This window comes from Phascolarctos cinereus, unplaced genomic scaffold (assembly GCF_003287225.1).
Source record: "Phascolarctos cinereus isolate Bilbo 61053 unplaced genomic scaffold, phaCin_HiC Scaffold_8;HRSCAF=390, whole genome shotgun sequence".
Lineage (NCBI taxonomy): Eukaryota > Metazoa > Chordata > Mammalia > Diprotodontia > Phascolarctidae > Phascolarctos > Phascolarctos cinereus.
Genome location: NW_027556291.1, coordinates 19,766,473 through 19,786,904, shown reverse-complemented (window position 1 = coordinate 19,786,904; position 20,432 = coordinate 19,766,473). Strand labels below are relative to the sequence as shown.

The window sequence follows — 20,432 nt, the reverse complement described above, 5'->3', positions numbered from 1 at the left end:
AGAGATATTGCAACCAGATTTGTAAAGGGCAGAAATAGTAAATACATCTTTTACACACCCTAATGAAATAAAAATAGTAATCAGTTCATGAAACAAAAGACATACATCCAAATGAAGACTTAACAACGAAAAGTGAAATAATTGACCATAGAAATAATAACTACATGAAAGAAAATGATAATAATGAAACAACATACCAAAAATTGTGTGATGCAGTATTTCTCAAAGGGAAAAAAAACATATCCCTACAAACATACATTAATAAAATAGAAAAGAAGAGGATTAATGAAGAGAGTATGCCTTTAAAAATTCAAAAAGCCAACAAATAAAGCTAAAGTAAGCTTGAAAGTATATATATTAAAAACAGAGGACAAATAGAAAAACTAGAAACAAAAACATTTATAGAATATAGAAATGATAAATAAAACTAAAACCAATTCTTAAAAAAAGAATAATAAAGTTAACAAACATTTAGGGGACATAATTTGAAAAAGTAGATAATCAAATCAACAAAAGCAAATGAATAAGGTTATATCACAATAAAGACAAAATTTTAAATTTTATCTTAGCTCACTATGCATAACTATATTTTAACAAAACTGATAACACCAAAAATAGAGAAATACATTTAAAAACATAAAATAGTCAAACTAAGATGAAATTATAACAAAATCCAATAGGCAATAATACAAAGGGAAATTCCATTCCAAACAACTACAGAATTCACAAAATATCTGAGGACTGATCTACCAATACACACAAATATACACAATACAGCTACAAAGTGCTCCTTAAAGTAATAAAGAAAAACTTAAATATCTAGAGGAACAGTCAATGCTTGTGGCTTGTCCGTGCCAATATTTTAAAAATTATGATACATACTATATTTATATTTATTTATATATTTATGTGTAAATTATTTATATATAATGCATACACATAAACAATATATTTATTTATAGTTTTGAATTATAATGACCAAATTATCAAATGCATATAAACAAAATTCATTTGGAAAAATAAAAGATTTAGAAAATTTTAAGAGAAATGATGAAAAGTAGGAATTAAAGGGGGAATGGGGCTTACGGACCTCAAACTATATTACAAAAAAGGGGTCAAAAATCTCCAGGGCCAGATGGATTTACAAGCAAATTCTAACAAACATTTAAAGAATAATTAATTCCAATACTACATAGACTATTTGGGAAAATAGGTGAAGAAGTCTTACCAAATTATTTTTATGATACAAATATGGTGTTGATACCTAAACTGGTTAGAGTCAAAACAGAGAAAGAAAATCATAGACCAATTTCCCTAATGAATACAAATGCAAAAATTTTAAATAAAATATTAGCAAACAGATTACAGCAACTTATCACCAGAATAATACACTATGACCAGATAGGATTTATACCAGGAATGCAGGGCTGGTTCAATATTAGGAAAACTATCAGCATCATTGATCATATCAACTCCAAAACTAATGGAAACTACATGATCATGTCAACAGATGCAGAAAAAGCTTTTGACAAAATACAACACCCATTCCTATTAAAAACACTAGCGAGCATAGGGATAAATGGAGTCTTCCTTAAAATAAAAAGTAGCATCTATCTAAAACCTTCAGCAAGCATCATATGTAATGGGGACAAGTTAGAAGCATTTCCAATAAGATCGGGGGTGAAACAAGGATGTCCATTATCACCACTGTTGTTCAATGTTGTACTGGAAACGTTACCTTTAGAAATAAGAGAAGAAAAAGAAATTGAAGATATTTAGAACAGGCAAAGAAGAAACAAAGCTATCACTCTTTGCAAATGATATGATGATATACTTAGAGAATCCTAGAGAATCAAGTAAAACACTACTTGAAATAATAAACAACTTTAGCAAAGTTGCAGGCTATAAAATAAACACACACAAATCATCAGCATTTCTATATATTACCAACAAAGCCCAACAGCAAGAGATAGAAAGAGAAATTCCATTTAAACTTACTGTAGACACTATAAAATATTTAGGATTCTACCTCTCAGAACAAATTCAGGAACTCTATGAACACAACTGCAACACACTTTTCACACCAATAAAGTCAGATCTAAATAATTGGAAAAACATCAGTTGCTCATGGGTAGGCTGAGTTAATATAATAAAAAATGACATTTCTATCTAAGCTAATTTACTTATTCAGTACCATACCAAACTACCAAAAACTATTTTATAGAGTTAGAAAAAAATATTAACAAGATTCATTTGGAAGAACAAAAGGTCCAGAATATCAAAGGAACTAATGAAAAGAAATGCAGGGGAAGGTTGCCTAGCATTCCAGATCTTAAATTGTATTATAAAGCAGCAATCATCAAAACTGCTTGGTTCTAGCTAAGAAATAGAGTGTGGATCCGGGGAATAGGTTAAATATGCAAGACACAGGAGTTAAATGACTCAGGAAATTATTATTTGAATAAACCCAAAGACCCCAGCTTCTGGATAAGAACCACTCTTTGAAAAAACTGCTGGGAAAACTGGAAAAGAGTATGGCAGAAACTAGGCATAGACCAAATCTCACACCATATACCAAAATAAAGTCAAAATGGTTCATCTTAGATATAAAGGCTGATACTGTAAGCAAACTGGAGAACAAGGAATAGTTTACCTATCAGATCTATGGAGAACAGAAGAATTCATGACCAAGCAGGAGATAGAGAACATTATGAAAAGCAAAATGGATAATAACTTTGATTACATTAAGTTGTAAAGTTTTTGCACAAAGCCAATGCAACTAAGATTAGAAGGAAGGTAGAAAATTGGGAAAGAATTTTTACAACCAGTCTTTCTGATAAAGCCTCATTTCTAAAATATATAGAGAATTAAGACAAATTTATAAGAACACAAGCCATTCCCCAATTGATAAATGGTCAAAGGATATGAACACACAGTTCTCAGATGAAGAAATTAAAGCCATCTATAGTCATATGAAAAAATGCTCTAAATCATTATTGATTAGAGAAATGCAAATCAAAACAACTCTGAGGTACCACATCACACCTATCAGATTGGCCAACATGACAAAACAGGAAAATGATAAATGTTGGAGAAGATGTGGGAAAATTGGAACACTAATACATTGTTGGTGGAGTTGTGAAATGATCCAACCATTTTGGAGAACAATTTGGAAGTATGCCCAAAGGGCTACAAAAATGTGCATACCCTTTGATCCAGCAATAGCACTTCTAGGGCTATATCCCAAAGAGATCAAACAAATGGGAAAAGGACCCACACATACAAAAATATACATAGCAGCTTTTTTTGCGGTGGCAAAGAATTGGAAATTGAGAGGATACCCATCCATTGGGGAATGGCTGAGCAAGTTGTGGTATATGAATGTAATGGAATACTATTGTGCTATAAGAAATGATGAACAGGCTGACTTCAGAAAAACCTGGGAAGACTTATATAGTCTGATGCTGAGTGAAGTGAGCAGAACCAAGAGGACTTTGTACACAATAGCAGCCACATTATGCAATGACTAAGAAAGTTACACTGAACCCTTCTCAGCATTACGAGGATCTAAGACATCTCCACAGGCCTCGGGATGGAAAATGCTGTCCACATCCAAAGAAAGAAGTATGGAAGTCGAATCGCTCTCACTTATTTTTACCTTCTGTTGAGTTTTGTTTCATCTTTCTGATGGTTCCTCCTATTGGTTTTAATTTTTACTTACAACTTCACTAATGTGAAAATATGTTTAATGGGTATGTAAATGTAAAGCCTATGTCAGATTGTGTGCCATCTTGGGGAGGGGGGGGGAGAAAAAGGGAGAAAAAATTTTCAACTCAAAAGCATATGGGAAAAAAAATTAAAAAAAATAAAAATTAAAGAGATTTGGAAAAAAATAAAAAATAAAAAAGGAGTCATGAGTTTGGCATGCCATCTCATTGCTGTCATTTGCTTTGATGAATTTATTATTATTACAATGATTTGTTCTTTAAACCACCAATGCATTAGGATTAAGTTACTTAGTGGCCAATTCATTTTAATGTTTTATTCAAAGGCATCTTATTGAATGTAATTTTTAATATGCTGCATTTGTAAAATATTCTTGTTTTTCTGCAATAATTTGAGAGATTTTGTGCCTCAACACATGGTCAATTTTTTTTAAAAAGTGCTATTATAGCTGAACAGTATAGAAATTCCATTCTATTCCCATTTAGTAATGGCCAGAGATTGAAAATGTCTACTTTGTTTAAAGTTCTATTTATATCCTTAACTTCTTTTGTATAATTTTTGATAGCTTTTTCTAGCCTTTAAAGGGGCTACCTTGAAGTTCCCCAGTATCAGAGTTTTTACTATATTTTATAGTATATTATGTATATAATACATTTGTATAGCTTTGCACTACATTTTCTTACTGTAATTTGATCACATTTTCTTTCAAGTGTTCAGAAGTTATGATACCTCATGAATATATAAAGTGCTAATATTTATTATCTATTTACCTTTAAACATAGTATATTTTTCCTGCTTACCTCTTTTTGTCTTATTTTTGCTATTGCCTTGTCTGAGTTCACGTCATTAACATTTATGGTTAGAGTTATTAATTGTATATTTCCCTCTATCTTATTCTTTTTGTACCTTTTCCTCTGCCCCCTATCTTTACAAAGAAGGAGGTGGTGAAAGAGTAGTTTGTCCAACATTTGTGATCTATAAATGAGATGTTTCCACTCCACTGTAACTTTTCTTTCCCTTGCCTGATTACAGGTTTTCATTTTTTTTCCCTTTTAATCTCCTTTCATACTCCCTCCTCCCATATGAGTTTATTTGGCTTATGACTACTCTCTCAGCTATTTTGCCCTCCATCTTAAACCCCCTTCTTCCCTCTGTCTCTCTACTTATTTCCCTGTTGAGTTTAAAGTAATGGTTCAATGTTCCTTCATCTGGTTCAGATGAAATTGAGGTTTATAGAATTCCCTCCCCCCACTTCACTTTTTCTCCAACTGTATATGCTTCATCTCATACATACATGAGTTAGGGAGTTCCATCCCCTAGCCCTCCTATTTCTTTCTTTTCTTTTTAAGGTCATCAATAAAGAATTAAACTATTCTCAATTTTTCTGCCAGTCTTACTCAATTTTTTTTCCCATGACACTTGAAGACATTTGGGACTCTAAGGTAACACTTGTTTCTTTCCCCTTATTAGCATAAAAATGACTGATCCTCACATAGTGTTTTCCAAAGTATTATCTGAGTACCTTTCCACATTTTTTTCTCTTTGTCAAGAAAGCTTGGAAATCTTTTATTTCATTAAAAATCCATTTTACTGGACAGGATGTTGTTGCTCCTCCTTCATTTTTGAAGAGGACTAATGACATCACGGAGTGATGTCTTGACTTGTGGGTGAATTGGATTTAAGTGAGGCAGAGTTGCACAAAATTGTCAGCTTCACTCTGTCTTCTTGAGTCATCCAAGTGCAGAACAAAAGTCACGATGACTGCTGATGATCCGAGATGCAGTGGATAACCTTCCTAACTGAGCTCTAAGTATTACAAAGCACCTGCTTTAGTCGCCATCACGGTCTTTGGAACAAACTAGATGGGTTATTTTTGGTTGAAAGTCTTTATCTTTTCCCTTTTGGAATAACGCATCCTAGACTCTCCTCTCCTTTAGGATAGCAGCTGTCAATTCATATATGATCTTGACTATGGCTCCTTGGTTCTTGAGCTTCTTTTTCTGCTGTTGGCAGTATTCTTTCTTTGTCCTGAAAGCTCAGGACTTTTTCTATAATGTTCCTGGGAGTTATTATTTTGTGGTTTCCTTCAGGAGGTGACTGTTGGATTCTATTTTTACTTTGTCCTAGGCTTCTAAGAAATGTTGACACTTTTCATTAGGATTTCTTAAAATATGGTGTTCAGGCTTTTTTATCATGCTTTTCAGGTAGTACAATGATTCTTAAATTAATTCTCCTCAACCTGTTTTTCAGGTCAGCTGTTTTTGATAATATATACTTTACCTTTTCTTCTTTTTTTAAATCTTTTTATTTTGCTTAATATTTCTTGTCCCATTGAATTATTTTCTGTTTGTTCCGTTCTAATTTTCAAAAAGTTCAATTCTTGGGTAAGACTTACTACTATCTCTTCCAAGATATTAATTCTGCTTCCCATTCTTTCTCTCTAGCTATTCTGTTTTCTATCTCTTTTCATTTCTTTCAGTTACTCTTGTAATCCTTGTGCCCAGGACTTTCTATTCTCTGAGGCTCTGCCTGGATATGTTGTAGAGTTACTCTCTTCTGGTTTTACCTCTTTGGTTTCTCTAAGCCCAAGTCATTCCTTCATTATGTTCAGCATTTTCTTCTGTTTATTCCTATCTGCAGCCTCAGATTCTGGTTTGAGGGCTTATGTTTGAGTCACATTCTGCTCTTATACTCCTCGATGGTATAGTCAGGCTCTGCTTAATCTTGAGATCAGTGATGAAAACTAGGATTCTGCCTTCTTCAGGAAGTATCTGACCTTGTCTTCTTTTGTGGTTCAGGCACAGACTACTTGTATGCTGGTTCTGATGAGGGCTACCCAGATTTGGGGTTGGGCATAGATTGCGTAACCCTGCTTCCTGGTGCAGAATAGGTGCCTTCTTCTGGGTGATGGTCAAGTCCTCTCTCCTGCTGTAGCTGGGGCTCCTGACTCCCCTCATGCTGGCCCTATATCCTGCAGTAGGAACAGGCTGCTTCCGGCTTCATCTCCCATACTGGCTGGCCCACTCTTAACAAGTGCCAGTGAAAATATACTTTAAATGCTTAGTATGCATTACATATTCAGGCACATGTCCTCCACATCAACATTTCTCTCTCTCCTTCACTGGTGATTTTGAGGGAGCTTTGATATTGTGTTCAGCTGAGCTAAAGGAAACGGCAAGGATAATTTTGATAAATGAGAGCTGTCTGATCTCTTCCATTAACAAGTGCTTTTTCTGTCTAGGAACATGCACCTGTGAATGCTTCTTTTTCTTTCACTCCCAAGACACCAGAGGCTTTAGCCTACAGCAATAACATCCTAGGAACCAATGGGTTCCACACATCTTCATTCAGGTAGAGCTGGAATGAAGACTTTTAAAAAGCATTTCAAGGAGTTGTAAGCACTGCCTTTTGATACTATTTACAAAATCCAGGAAAGATAGCCATACTACTGAATCAATAACTATCTGTAGAGATTTTCACTTCTCTGAGGCACAGGTTTTGGCTGAAGTGTGGGACTAGAAGCAGAATTGCAAATCACAGACTGCATTGTACAGCATACAACTGCAGCATACCAAACACCTCCAAATACTCATAAAAAATGGCTCTAAACAAATTCTGAAGCAGCAGAACCCACAAAAAGACAGAGTGAAACAAATTTCCAGCCCAAGACAACCTGGATGGTTGATCAGAAAGGTGTATCGCGCTGGGCTGGAAGCACAGCACAGCAGGCCGCAGCAAACCTGGAGCAGGCCTCAGAGGACTGAATCTTGGGCAGCTGTGGAGGTTTCCAGACTCCTCAATCCACAAATGCCAAAGACAACTTAGAAGGTCAGTGGGAAAAGTCTGTTTCTGTCGTGGTCAGAGAGGAAGGCGGGTTTTCAGCTCCATTCCCCAAGAGCATGGCCCTGGGGTGGGGAGGGGGCAGCTGCTTCCCGAGCTTCAGGCTCACAGACTGAGGGGGAATCCAGTGGCTGATCAGAGAGGGACTGCAGGGATCTCTTTGCCAGTGCTGAGGCAGGAATCTCTTGCTTTGCCCCTGTGTGGATCTGGGTCACAGTTCTGGGTGGAGGTGCTGGGGTGAGGAGGAGCGCTGGCTTGGCTGCAGTGGCTGTGGAGAGGAACCCCTCCTCACAGTTACAGGACAGAAAGGAATACTTGTGGTCACAGGCCAGGAAAGGAGTAAACACCTCGCCCCTTATCATACCACCTTGGAAGAACTGAAAATTTACAGGTCCCTACAAGTATCTCTGAAAACAGCTACACACCCCTGAAGCTTGGGACAGTACACTCTCCACATTGGAAGCAGACTCTTACCTTAACAAAGAGTTTAAAACTCAAGTAATTGGCTGGGATCATGAGCAAGCAGTGCAAAAAGAGTCAGACTATATTATCTTACTTTGGTGAAAAGAAGATCAAAATATACAACCAGAAGAAGACAACAAGGTCAAAGCTCCTACAACCAAAGCCTCCAAGAAAAATATGAATCAGTCCCAGGCCTTGGAAGAGCTCAAAAAGGATTTTGAGAAGCAAGTAAGGGAAGTAGAGGAAAAACTGGGAAGAGAAATGAGAGTGATGCAAGAAAATCACAAAAAACAAGTCAACAGCTTGCTAAAGGAGACCCAAAAAAATACTGAAGAAAATAACACCTTAAAAAACAGCCTAACCCAAATGGCAAAAGAGGTCCAAAAAGCCAATGAGGAGAAAAATGCCCTAAAAAGAAAAATTGGCCAAATGGAAAAGGAAGTCCAAAAGATTACTGAAGAAAATACTTCCTTAAAAATTAGAATAGAGCAATTGGAAGATAGTGACTTTATGAGAAATCAAGACACTGTAAAACAAATCCAAAAGAATGAAAAATTAGAAAACAATGTGAAATATCTCATTGGAAAAACAACTGACCTGGAAAATAGATCCAGGAGAGAGAATTTAAAAATTATTGGACTATCTGAAAGCCATCAAAAAAAGAGCCTAGACATCATCTTTCAAGAAATTATCAAGGAAAACTGCCCTGATATATTAGAACCAGAGGGCAAAATAGAAATTGAAAGAATCCACAGATCTCCTCCTGAAAGAGATCCCCAAAGGAAAACTCCTAGGAATATTGTAGCCAAATTCCAGAGTTCCCAGGTCAAGGAGAAAATATTACAAGCTGCCAGAAGGAAACAATTCAAGTACTGTGGAAACACAATCAGGATAACACAAGATTTAGCAGCTTCTACATTAAAGGACCGCAGGGCATGGAATATAATATTCCAGAGGGCAAAGGAGATAGGATTACAACCAAGAATCACCTACCCAGCAAAACTGAGTATAATCCTTCAGGGGAAAAAATGGTCATTCAGTGAAATAGAGGACTTTCAAGCATTCCTGATGAAAAGAGCTAAACAGAAAATTTGACTTTCAAATACAGGACTGCAGTGGAACATGAAGAGGTAAACAGGAAAGAGAAATCATAAGAGACTTATTAAGATTGAACTGTTTACATTCCTGCATGGAAAGATGATATTTGTAACTCATAAGAACTTTGTCAGTATTAGGGTAGTTGAAGGAAAAAAATTATATGTATGTATATATAGATAGATAGAGGGCACAGGGTGAGTTGAAGATTAAGGGTCATATCTGGAGAATAAAACTAAGGGATGAGAGAGGATGATACTCGGAGAAGAAAGGGAGAGGTAGAATGGGGTAAATTATCTCACACACACACACAAAAAAAAACAGAAAAGAAAAGTCACAGTGGAGGGGAAACAGGGGAAGGTGAGAGGGAATGAGGGAATCTTATTCTCATAGGATTTGGCTTAAGGAGAGAATAACATACACATTCAATTGGGTATGGAAATCTGTCTTACCCTACAGGAAAATAGGGGGAGAAGGGGACAAGAGAGCAGGGGGATAGAGAGGAGGGCAGATTGGGAAAGGGGTAATCAGAAGTAAATACTTCTGAGGAGGGACAGGGTCAAAAGAAAGAATAGAATAAATGGGAGGGCAGGATAGGATTAAGGGAAATAGAGTTAGTTTTTCACAACATGTCTACTAAGGAAGTGTTTTGCATAACTGCACATGTACAACCTATATTGAGTTGCTTGCCTTTTCAATGAGGGTGGGTGGGGAGGGAGGAAGGGAGAAAATTTGGAACTCAAAATTTTAAAAACACATGTTTTAAAAAAAATGTTTTCACATGCAACTGGGAAATAAGAAATACAGGAAATGGGGTACAGAAGTCTATCCTGCTCTACAGGAAGATAGAAGGGGAAGTGGATAAGAGAAGGGAGGGGGGAGAGATAGAAGAGAAGGCAGACCAGGGGAAGGGGTATTCAGAATGCATGCCATCTTGGGGTGGGAGGAGAGGGGAGAAATTTGGAACTCAAAAACTTGTGGAAGTGAATATTGAAAACTAAAAATAAATAAATTTATATTAAAAAAATTAACTCAGGCTACTCACTGGAAGGTCAAATACTGAAGCTGAAGCTAGACCTTGATGTTGGGAAAGATTGAAGGCAAAAGGAAAAGAGGATGGCACAGGATGAGATGGATGGAAAGGGTCATGGAAACAACAAACATGAACTTGGACAGACATTGAAAGACAATGGAGGATAGAAGAAACAGGTGTGCTATTGTTCATGCAGTGAGGAAGAGTTGGGCACAAGTCAACAACAAATATGAAAAATGCATAGCCCCAAGGTTAAGCAACCCCAGTCTAAAAAGTTAAAAGTTTTTTTGGGGGAGGAGAGTATGACAATTATCTATTTATTCTCTTTATCTTCACTGAATTGCATGACTGAATGTCTGCTGGCAAAAACACTTTCCAGGCTCTTGCGGTCACCTTTTTTGATGAGAGTTTTTCACTCAAATTTGCTTTTTTGTATTTCCTATTTTTTAGCTTAACCATTCATCGGAACTGGATAGATTAAAGTTGTTACGATTTAGTATTGCCTTCTCATCTTTAGCCAGTTTTTTCTTCTTAATTGGATGTCTGGTTTGACCTTTCCTTTAACCCATCAATGCTCTGTCTGCATTCAATCAGTGATTCTAACAGGACTCCAGCATCAGTAACCAGTTGTTTTCTGTCCATTAAGAAATATTCATTTTCACTGGGATTGGCTACCATTTCAACCTCAAAAAAAACTGAAAAGCTGAGGTGTTGGAGAAAAGGGAGAAAGAAGGCACAGGTATCCAAGTAGGGGCATGGTGGATGAAGTCTAGAGAGTTAGGAGTGGAGTCCAGTGAGTAATGAAGACGTGGCTGGCTTAGGCACTTTCCTTAAAATGGATGTTCTGAGAGGAATGGAACAATAAGAAGAAGGAGTCTCACAAAACTTCCAGGTGAGGAGGCCACAAGAACAGAGCCATTTTCCAGGATGATAAAAATGCTGTGGTATGGCAGAAAAAGAGCAAAGCTTCAGGAATAAAGAGGAATGAAAACATGGCTGCCTAGGCACTTTCCTTAAAACGGATGTTCTGGAAAAAACCAAGTATTCACCAAGTATTGAAGTATAAGTAGTCTCGGCTTAGTTGATCTTGACAAGGCCTACATAAAATTTGTCTTCCTCTTCATCCTCTAAAAGAAACATTGGTGCATGAGCTACTGCCTAATGGCATTGTTTTTGCTTAAGGACACTGTCAATACTACAAAATGAGAGACCTAATGTCCCATGAAATGATGCTTCTTGTTGCCTTGGTATGTGCAATGAAACCAACTACATGAAATTCTTTGTTTTCCTTTTCATAGAGAATCTGGAAATTATCTTACCATTTAGCTATAACTTTTTTATATTCTGGTTCAATTTATAAGGAGAACATCAAGATTTATGATTCAGATTTTCTAGTTATGTGTCCACTTGGTCATTAGTCAAGGATCTCACATTTAGATTCTAAACTGTTAGGATAATGCTGACAGATGGTCCAAAAATGATTCATTTCTTAGCACCTTCTGTTCCCTTTTCCACCACTCTTCCTTCTGCATTTTGTTGGTTTCAGAGGTAGCCATGGCCAAAGAATATATTGCCTCGTAGGTAAGTTTAGTAGTGTAGGTCAATATGGGTGTTCTTCCTAAACCAATAGTTAGGAAAATCTTAAAATGTAAGCAGAATATCTTATAATGAATACCTGCTCCTTTGAAAAGCCCAATACTCCCACAACTCTCATTTTCATACACCAAAAGTTTTGACAGAGGCACCATCACAGGTACAAAAAGGAATAAATCATCCTTCTCCCCTTATTCTTGGATTCCCCGCTATGGCTCCTAAAGAAGAGAACAACTGAAGCTATTACAACACAGCCTAATGTCTCGTCACTTTCACCTTCTCTGCTCCCTAGTCCCATTTTCCAGACGTACATCTATCAGACTTACCTCCCTTTGCAGAGATCAGTTATGTTACTCTGCTGCTGAAAACATTCCAAGTGTTCCCTATGATCTATAGAATAAAGCTCAAACTTCTTTGTCAGGGTCAAAAGCATCTACTACCTAGCCTCAACCAAACACAGTACAGTGGTTAAATGTGCTGAATTTGAAGTCAGAAGACTCCAGTTTGAATTGCAGTTCTGATACTTACTGACCTGTGTGGCCTAGGGCCACAAGTCACAACCTCTCTGAGAATTAATTTTCTCATCTTTTAAGTGAGATGACTGTACTATATGACTTCCTAGGTCCTTTCCAATTCTAATTTCCTCATCTTACCTTTACAACCTTACTAGTTACCTCCATGTATCTTATGTTTAAGGTAAACTAGATTACTCCTTGACCCCTGAACAAATGCTGGCCTTCTCCACTTTCATATCTTATTGGAATATCCATCCTAGAACCTGAGTCCCATGAAGGCAGAGGTTATGTCAAATCTAAACTATCCCTCTAGTGCACACTTGTTAAAACTTTGTAGAACAGATCTGAAGCCCTTCCCAGCCTGCAGCAGATCCCATGGCTGACAATGTCATGAAGCCCATGAACATGAAGAAAGTGAAAAGCAAATCCAACTCTTTCCTTCCTTTCTGAACAATGAGAACACTGCCAAATCCAACTTTCCTACAGGGTCAGCTCTCAAGTTGGCTATTCCAATTCCTTCATTTCTAGGTCTTTGAGCAGGACACTGCCTCTTCCACTAACACCGATTATCTCACATATTAAATGACATGTAAATTTCTCTAAGCACTTCAAAGTGGGGCAAATCCTTAAAATAGCTCATGGAATACCTTCCAGTCCAGATAAGTTTAATGTGAGTTAGATGTAGGCAACTCTAAATTATATTATTTATGCCATGCTGATACCATTATTACTTTTGCCATCTGTGCAAAATTTAGTGGACAGAGAAGACAGACTTCACTAGACTGAAGACAGGGGTGGATACCAATCAGGAAAAAGTGTAGGGTTCAGTTGAAGTCTTCAGACAGTGGTTGTTTTGATTTAATTGATGAATTTGATCACATATTTTATAAAACTGCTCAAACTAATTGGTTTTGGTGAAGAGGTTGTTTCTCAGACTACAGAGAACACCTCATCATTCATTCTAGTATCTTACACATATGAAAATGGCTTAACTATGAGATAAACTTTTTTCTACTAAATATTTTTAATGTATGCCTAATTTGTATGCCATCTGTGGCTTAGAGAAATCCCTGAGAAATCCTCTCAACGATGAAAAAAAATAAATAAAATGTGCGCGTGCTGTGCTGCTATTTATTACTTGTTTCTACTAGATTGAATTGTGTAATCTGAACCCTAAATGGTTTAATTCACTGGTGGAAAATTAGCATTTTTTTTCACATTCAGTAATAATGAATGATGAGCAGTTAAGGAGATACAGACGGGGAACCAAAAAATTAGTTTACAAGCAAGCCGGTATACAGTAGGTAAAAATCATGTTGGTAAAGAATTCTGAGAGCAGAGCTGAAATGAACTTGAGTCTCTCTAAACCATCAGAGTTCAATGTTATATAGCTATGTTTACTTTTTCTTATAGAGGAAATGTCATTGCCATCTTCATCACTCACTCTCCATCTTTTCTAAGCAGCTGACATATAGGTTACAGCACACACTTACAGAAGCATTTGATTTAGGTGCTTTGAAAAAGTGGATGTGTCAAGGTGATACATCTGTCTACTGATGTTGACAGCTGTATGACACAAAGTACACATTATGGAGCAAGCCGCACCTGGGTCAAAGTAGTGGGAACGTCCAGTCCAAAGAGCAGCAAGTGAGAGAAGCAGTTTCCTAATCTCAAGTACCTACCTTGGTTATGCAGCAGTAGAATATAGAAGAACATTCTTTTTGTCTTTCCAAAGTGCAATATAAAGTAAAAAAGTGAAGAAACTAGCAGCATATTGATTGTGTCAGCAAACAGTACAGCCCTTTTATCCTCGCTGGTTGTTCTTGTGTAGCCTGGGAGATTAGAGACAGGAAAAAAAGGACAGGACAAAGGAAACACACGAAAATATAATTAAATGAGAGAGAAAGGAAAAGCAGTCGGAAGCGTGACCCCGCATTGCTCCTCCTCACTATGTATTTGCGTGACTATTTCCCCAAAGTTTTATGGCTGCCGCAGGTTTTATATCCTGCCCATTTTTGGATATACCCTCTCCCTCCAATTCCCCATTCCCCATCCCCCCTCAGTAAACCTTCCTCTGTAACAAAGAAAAACAATTAAGCAAAACCAACTGACAACTATGTCTGACAGCACTGTATGTGACATTTCAAACTACAGTCTTTTCCTGTAGGATGGGAAATATCACAAGTGAATAATAGTATCTTGGTGCACCCATGCAAATTACTATGCGATTACGGGCCTGACAAAATTGGAGGCCTTTGACATACTGATGTTATTGGTCCAGCACTAGAAAAAAAAATTAGACTATATATGAAAGATATCAGGCTGTGAGCAAGAATGAAAGGTACTAAATGGTCAACATGACCTGTGGTACTGATGCCATATGCCTTTATGACCACGTCTGCTCACTGTCATTAAGCATACCATCAGCCTTCTTACTCTGGGTAAAGTGAAAAGGTCTGCTCTTATACTAGTCATTCAGAGGAATAATTATGGACTATTGGATTTGGGGAGCCTAGTGGCAAGGCTACAATTGACAGCCATTCATCTACCCATTCTTTCTTCCAACATTTAAAAAATGCTTATGTATCCCTCATAGTATTGAAATCAAATAAAAGAAGGGCCACTAAACCATACAAAAGGATCCCTACAGGCCACATACTGACTTAGAAAATTATCTATGTTCTATTATATTTTTATTTTATTAAATTTTTCCCAATCACATTTTAATCTGATTCTCCAAGTGTTGAGGGCTATCAGTTTGACACCTCTGCTCTAAGCAGAGTCCTTAAGACTTGAAGTTGTAGAGGTGTTTCTGACTTGCACTGGAATTTCATCTTTAGGGAGTTTGCCATCTCAGTGAAATCACAGATCTAGTCCCTAACCCACTTATTCCAAAGAGCACACAATGCTCAGCACTGCATGGTGGGAAAGAGGCTGCCATTTTCCTCTCTTAAGCCCCTAGCAACATAACCTACAGGTACTTGATGACCCAGCATTACTATTTCCATAGGAGCCCAAAGACCTGGGGATAATACAGCATCATGTTTTACTTCCTCACTTTGATAGATTCTTTATGATAAACAATGTGGCTACTACCTCTACCAGTGCTTATTGCAACCCATCCACACCTCCTCCTCCTCCTGTCAAATTCTTGCCCTTGTCTTTTCATAAATCCTTCACATTTGCCACATAGGGTCAGAGTCTTAGAGCTGAAAGGGCTACTGGAGATTATTTAGTCCAATGTCCTCATTTTACAGATGAGAAAAGTGAGAACCCAGAAAACTGAATGAGTTGTCCAAGATCACACAGGTATTAAGTGGCTGACAAGAGAATTTTAGCATGTAAATATGACAGTCTGAGGAGAAGCAGAATACTAACAACTGGAATCAGGCAAGACTTTCCATAGGTGGCAACAGTTTCGAACAGTCAGAGTTAAGGCACAGGAGACACACAGTGGAAATGTACCATGGTGGGGTGGGGCGGAGCCAAGATGGCAGAGTGAAAGCAGTGACTTGCTTGAGCTCTCCCCCAAACCCCTCCAAATACCTATAAAAAATGGCTCTAAATAAATTCTAAAGCAGCAGAACCCACAAAAAGACAGAGTGAAACAAATTTCCAGCCCAAGAAAACCTGGATGGTTGATTAGAAATGTATATCGCACTGGGCTGGAAGAGGAGCGCAGTTTGGTGTGGGTGTGCACGCCACAGCAAACCTGGGACAGGGCCTCAGAGGACTGAATCACAGGCAACTGTGGCAGTTTCCAGACTTCTCAACCCACGAACCCAAAGTTTTAAAAACACATGTTTAAAAAAATGTTTTCACATGCAACTGGGAAATAAGAAATACAAGAAATGGGGTACAGAAATCTATCATTCCCTACCGGAAAGTAGAAGGGGAAGGGGATAAGAGAAGGGGGGAGACATAGAAGGGAGGGCAGACTAGGGGGAGAGATATTCAGAACGCATACCATCTTGGGGTGGGGGGAGGGGCAAGATGGGGTGAAAATTTGGAACTCAAAATCTTGTGGAAGTAAATGTTGAAAACTAAAAATAAATAAATTTAAAATTAAAAAAAAAAAGAACAGAAACATACCATCATCTTACATGGAATGTCACGTATAGGGAACAGCAAAAAGGCCCATTTGGTTCTTTTGTTGTTGTTGTTATTTTAGGCAATGGGGTTAAGTGACTTGCCCAGGGTCACACAGCTAGTAAGTGTTATGTGTCTGAGGCCAAATTTGAACTCAGGTCCTCCTGAATCCAGGGCCGGTGCTCTATCCACTGCACCACCTAGCTGCCCCTCCTCCATTTGGTTCTAACACAGAACACAAGAAGTGAGAGGAACAAGGTTGTAAAGGGCTTAAAATACCAAACTGAGGAATACTTATTTTATCCTAGAGCATGGGAGGGACCCGAGACCTATATATTAGGAAGATTCTTTTGGTACTGCTGTTTGATGAGATGACAATTTTTTTTTAAAGATATCTCCTGGTTTTTGTGAACATTTCACTGTATCAAACTGGAAGATTCTTCCCAGCTGTCCCCCTACCCCACAGCCTGCATTACATTACAATCCACATTTGGACTTGAACTCATTATCCTTCACTTCATAAACAAGAAGGAAATGCTCCATTCTATTACCCAATCAAGCAACAAAGGTGTGTTGAGTCTCTCCTTCAAGCAAGGTATGCTGCCAGGCACTTGGAGGAATACAAAGGAGTCTTAGAGATGGCCCAGCTTTCAGACAATTTCCAATCTAATTAGGGAGATAGAACATACTGGGAAACAATCAAAGCCCTTCTTACCGAATATCCAACAGCACTTCAGATGGTAAGTAGTATAGGAGATGTTCAGAGAAGAGACAATCTAGTGTGTGCACACAGTCCTTTTAGAGGTGGGTCAGGAATAAAAGTCCCCTCCAGACTGGACAAATTGAAGCTATTACTATGACGAAGGTTTGATAATGTCACAGCTGTTCCAGGCAAAACAATGCTAGCAAATGTCTCTGCATATTTTCATAATAAACCTTGTCTTTTTATATTGAGCGCTTTCTTTTTCAGGAACACTGGACTGACAGCTAATGCATGTGATATCACTGAGGTCTGAATAATGTACATTGATTGGGTTACATGCATGTTATAACAGATATAATGGGGAGCTGGCCTCATTGCAATCATTTATTTCTCCTACACATCTGAGCACCACTGGTTTTATTTTAAAAACAGTTGACTATGTTATAGCTATTTCACCTTCTGTGTGAGCCATAGACCATTTGGAAAACAACATGTATGTTTAAATTTTTCAAACTCTGATCCTTAAAAAATGACTAAAATGGACGAGACCAAACGAAATCACACAATTACTCTTAAGTTAGATACTACTGATGGCTACTATCAACCTCTCACAGAGTTTGTTCTAAGAAAAATAAATGAAATTAGGCTGTGTGTACACATTTTATTTCTCTCACAAGCTGGCAATACGCATTTGCATGGGAGTTACAGTCCAGAAGTATGCCCTCCTAAGGGGCCAGTCCAGAACTGGCTCAGTTTGAGACTTGGGGGTACAGGGTTATATACCCTTTGAAGAGGTGTTCCCAAAGCATGCTAATCAACTCTGACTGGTCAACACACTGGGAGGTGGGCTATATTAAAATGAGGGTCTTGGGGCATGTGACTTAGGCCACTTAACCTTGGTCAAAAAGACATCAATTTTCATATCACCTGTCTTGACAATAGGGAGGAATTAACATTTTCCCAGATCTGTCTGGGCAACACAATAGTCAGGAATCCATCCATTTAGATTAGATCTTAAGTTCCTTCTGAAGAAGAAACTGAACTTTGGAACGGAGGGGGATGGGAGAAACTCTAAGTCTCCAAGATAATGATTACTAAGAAAAAATCATTTTTCACATTCCCCCATCTGATTCTAATGAGAGGCACAGCCTTTTCAATGAATCATTAACTGGTATGGTCACTTCATCAAGGGGTTTGGGGGCCTTATAACAGGTAACAATACTGGAGAGGGGAGGAAGAAATTAATCGATGAATTGACAAATCAAAGAGGGCAGTCCCCTTAGTAAGTAAAAAGCAAAAGGAAAAAGTAAACAATAAATGAATTGTCCACTTAAGACTCAGTAGTCTAATACAGCTGTCTGGTTTTCAGGACATTACCTGATGAAGTGTTCTGGTTGGAGTACTGTTTAAGCGGTCTCCAGCAGACTGTCTTCTTTAAGACTCCTTGTAAAGATCCTCTTTCTTGGGTCCACTTTCCTACAAAATTGATCTTAACACAATTTTAAATTACCTTGCCAATAACCAGGTCAAATAATGAAAGTTAACTCAACCATTATGTCTCTATTATTATAAAATAAAAAATTGGGAACCTTGTCATGCTGATATATCTAAGAAACTCAAATGAGAAAAAAAAGAAACAGAAAAATTAGAACCTAGTTTTTCTACTTTGCATCACTTCCAGTTTTTATACTTTACATTAATTCATTATTCATTCCCCCATCAGAAGGATGAGATTCCTTAATAACAGACTCCAATACATACATAAATACATTGAGTAATCAATTTTAAAACAGTACATTTCAAATAAGTTATTTATAATAAAACAATTCCAACTTCAGGTCATGTTCAAATAAATAATCCTTAATTAAAGTGGATGCTTCTTTAAGGCATTTAACAAGACAGACCTCGAGCTATTCTTCTTCTAAAATTAACTAATTGTAACAGAACTGAGATAGATATATTAACTAAGTAACAGAATAATACCCTGGTTTCACAAGTCCTTGCCCTAATTATCCCCATACCATTATGAGCAATTAAAGGACTCTAACTTATACAGAATATATACTAGTAACAGATGTCAAGACTAAATATTTAACTAAGTTGTTTGGGCAAAAATTCTGGGCCAAAGAGCTCAGTCTTACACTTGCATCTTACTACAGTAACTCAGATGTTCCAGTATCAATCTATTCTTAAATAAATTCAATATTGTTTATAAAACTTTTTGATTATAGAATATTGCCATAAAAGAATAGGGATGTAACTACAGTAGGGAACAATGTTCCCTAACTTCTTGTTAATTCCAGGCAAACGTGATACAGATGGCCAACTGCATTGAGCCAGGCTTAAAGTCTGTCAGGTGTCACAATGGGGAAACTGAGTCAGGAGTTCACAGATGCAGTTCATGGACCCCACTGGGTTGCTGGCATCAAGGATAAGTGGCTCAATAGCATTCCTTGATAACCATACCTAGAGTCAGACTCAGAATAACGTCAGTTAACGGTTCCATAAGGTCTTCAATAGCAAGTTCCAATAATCAGAGTTTCAGATATGTGACTGTAATCTACTCTTAAGTAGTTTGTATATATTCCTACACATGTACTAATTCCTGATTAAATAACATGAGTAAAATCAAATTTCCCATTAAGATCATGTTACTACTCTAATAGATTTGCATCTGCGTCTCAAGCTTATTTATCCTTCTCTAACCACACTCAATCTGAAAAAACAAGAAACTTCAGGAAGTGAATCTCACACATATATATGATAAATCCAAACACTAATTTTAACTCTTGTTTAGGCCATGGAATGAATTCAGATCTAAACAGCAAGACCTTTCCCACTTACAGCTCATTACCTCCCATTGAGCTGCTGACTCGGACTCTGTTTCTCAGAAAGTACCCATTTAAGGCCAGTCCAAGGACACAACAAACCTAGGAATGAAACTCGAGACTCACAGTAGGTTTGGACATAATTGTCATCAATATCAAATTATTATTGCAACACATTAACTTGCAAATGGAAATTTAGTAGGCCTTCTAAAAATCACACAAAGATTTTGCAAAACATTTCTTCACAAAAGTATTTCCCTTTCTTAAAAACAGCTTACAATTTATCCTGATGTTACTATAACAGACTAAATTCTCCAAATAGCTTAGTTAACAGTCTTAATTTTCATGAGCGAGAGCCAAATAATTTTAGCTGAAACTTCCCTTTTAAAATATAGACAAAACTTGGAAGTTTATGATTTCTTAAATCACAGTACTTCAGAATATTACAACACATGGTCAGATAAAATGACCTAAGAGCTTCCTCACCCATTCATTTTTTCTTTTCTCTGAAAGTACAATTTCTAATCTAACGACATGTAGATTACAAG

The 20,432-nt window shown here is 37.3% G+C and overlaps 1 long non-coding RNA gene across 1 annotated transcript; it reads right to left on the bottom strand.

The window, feature by feature from the left end:
- Nucleotides 1-986: 986 nt before the first annotated feature.
- On the bottom strand, nucleotides 987-20,394 carry LOC110193064 (uncharacterized). Its single transcript, XR_002320360.2, has 3 exons — nucleotides 18,434-20,394; nucleotides 13,947-14,096; nucleotides 987-1,738 (listed from the first exon to the last, which is right to left on the bottom strand). It is a non-coding gene; the product is annotated as an uncharacterized LOC110193064 (long non-coding RNA).
- Between the last annotated feature and the right edge of the window lie 38 nt (nucleotides 20,395-20,432).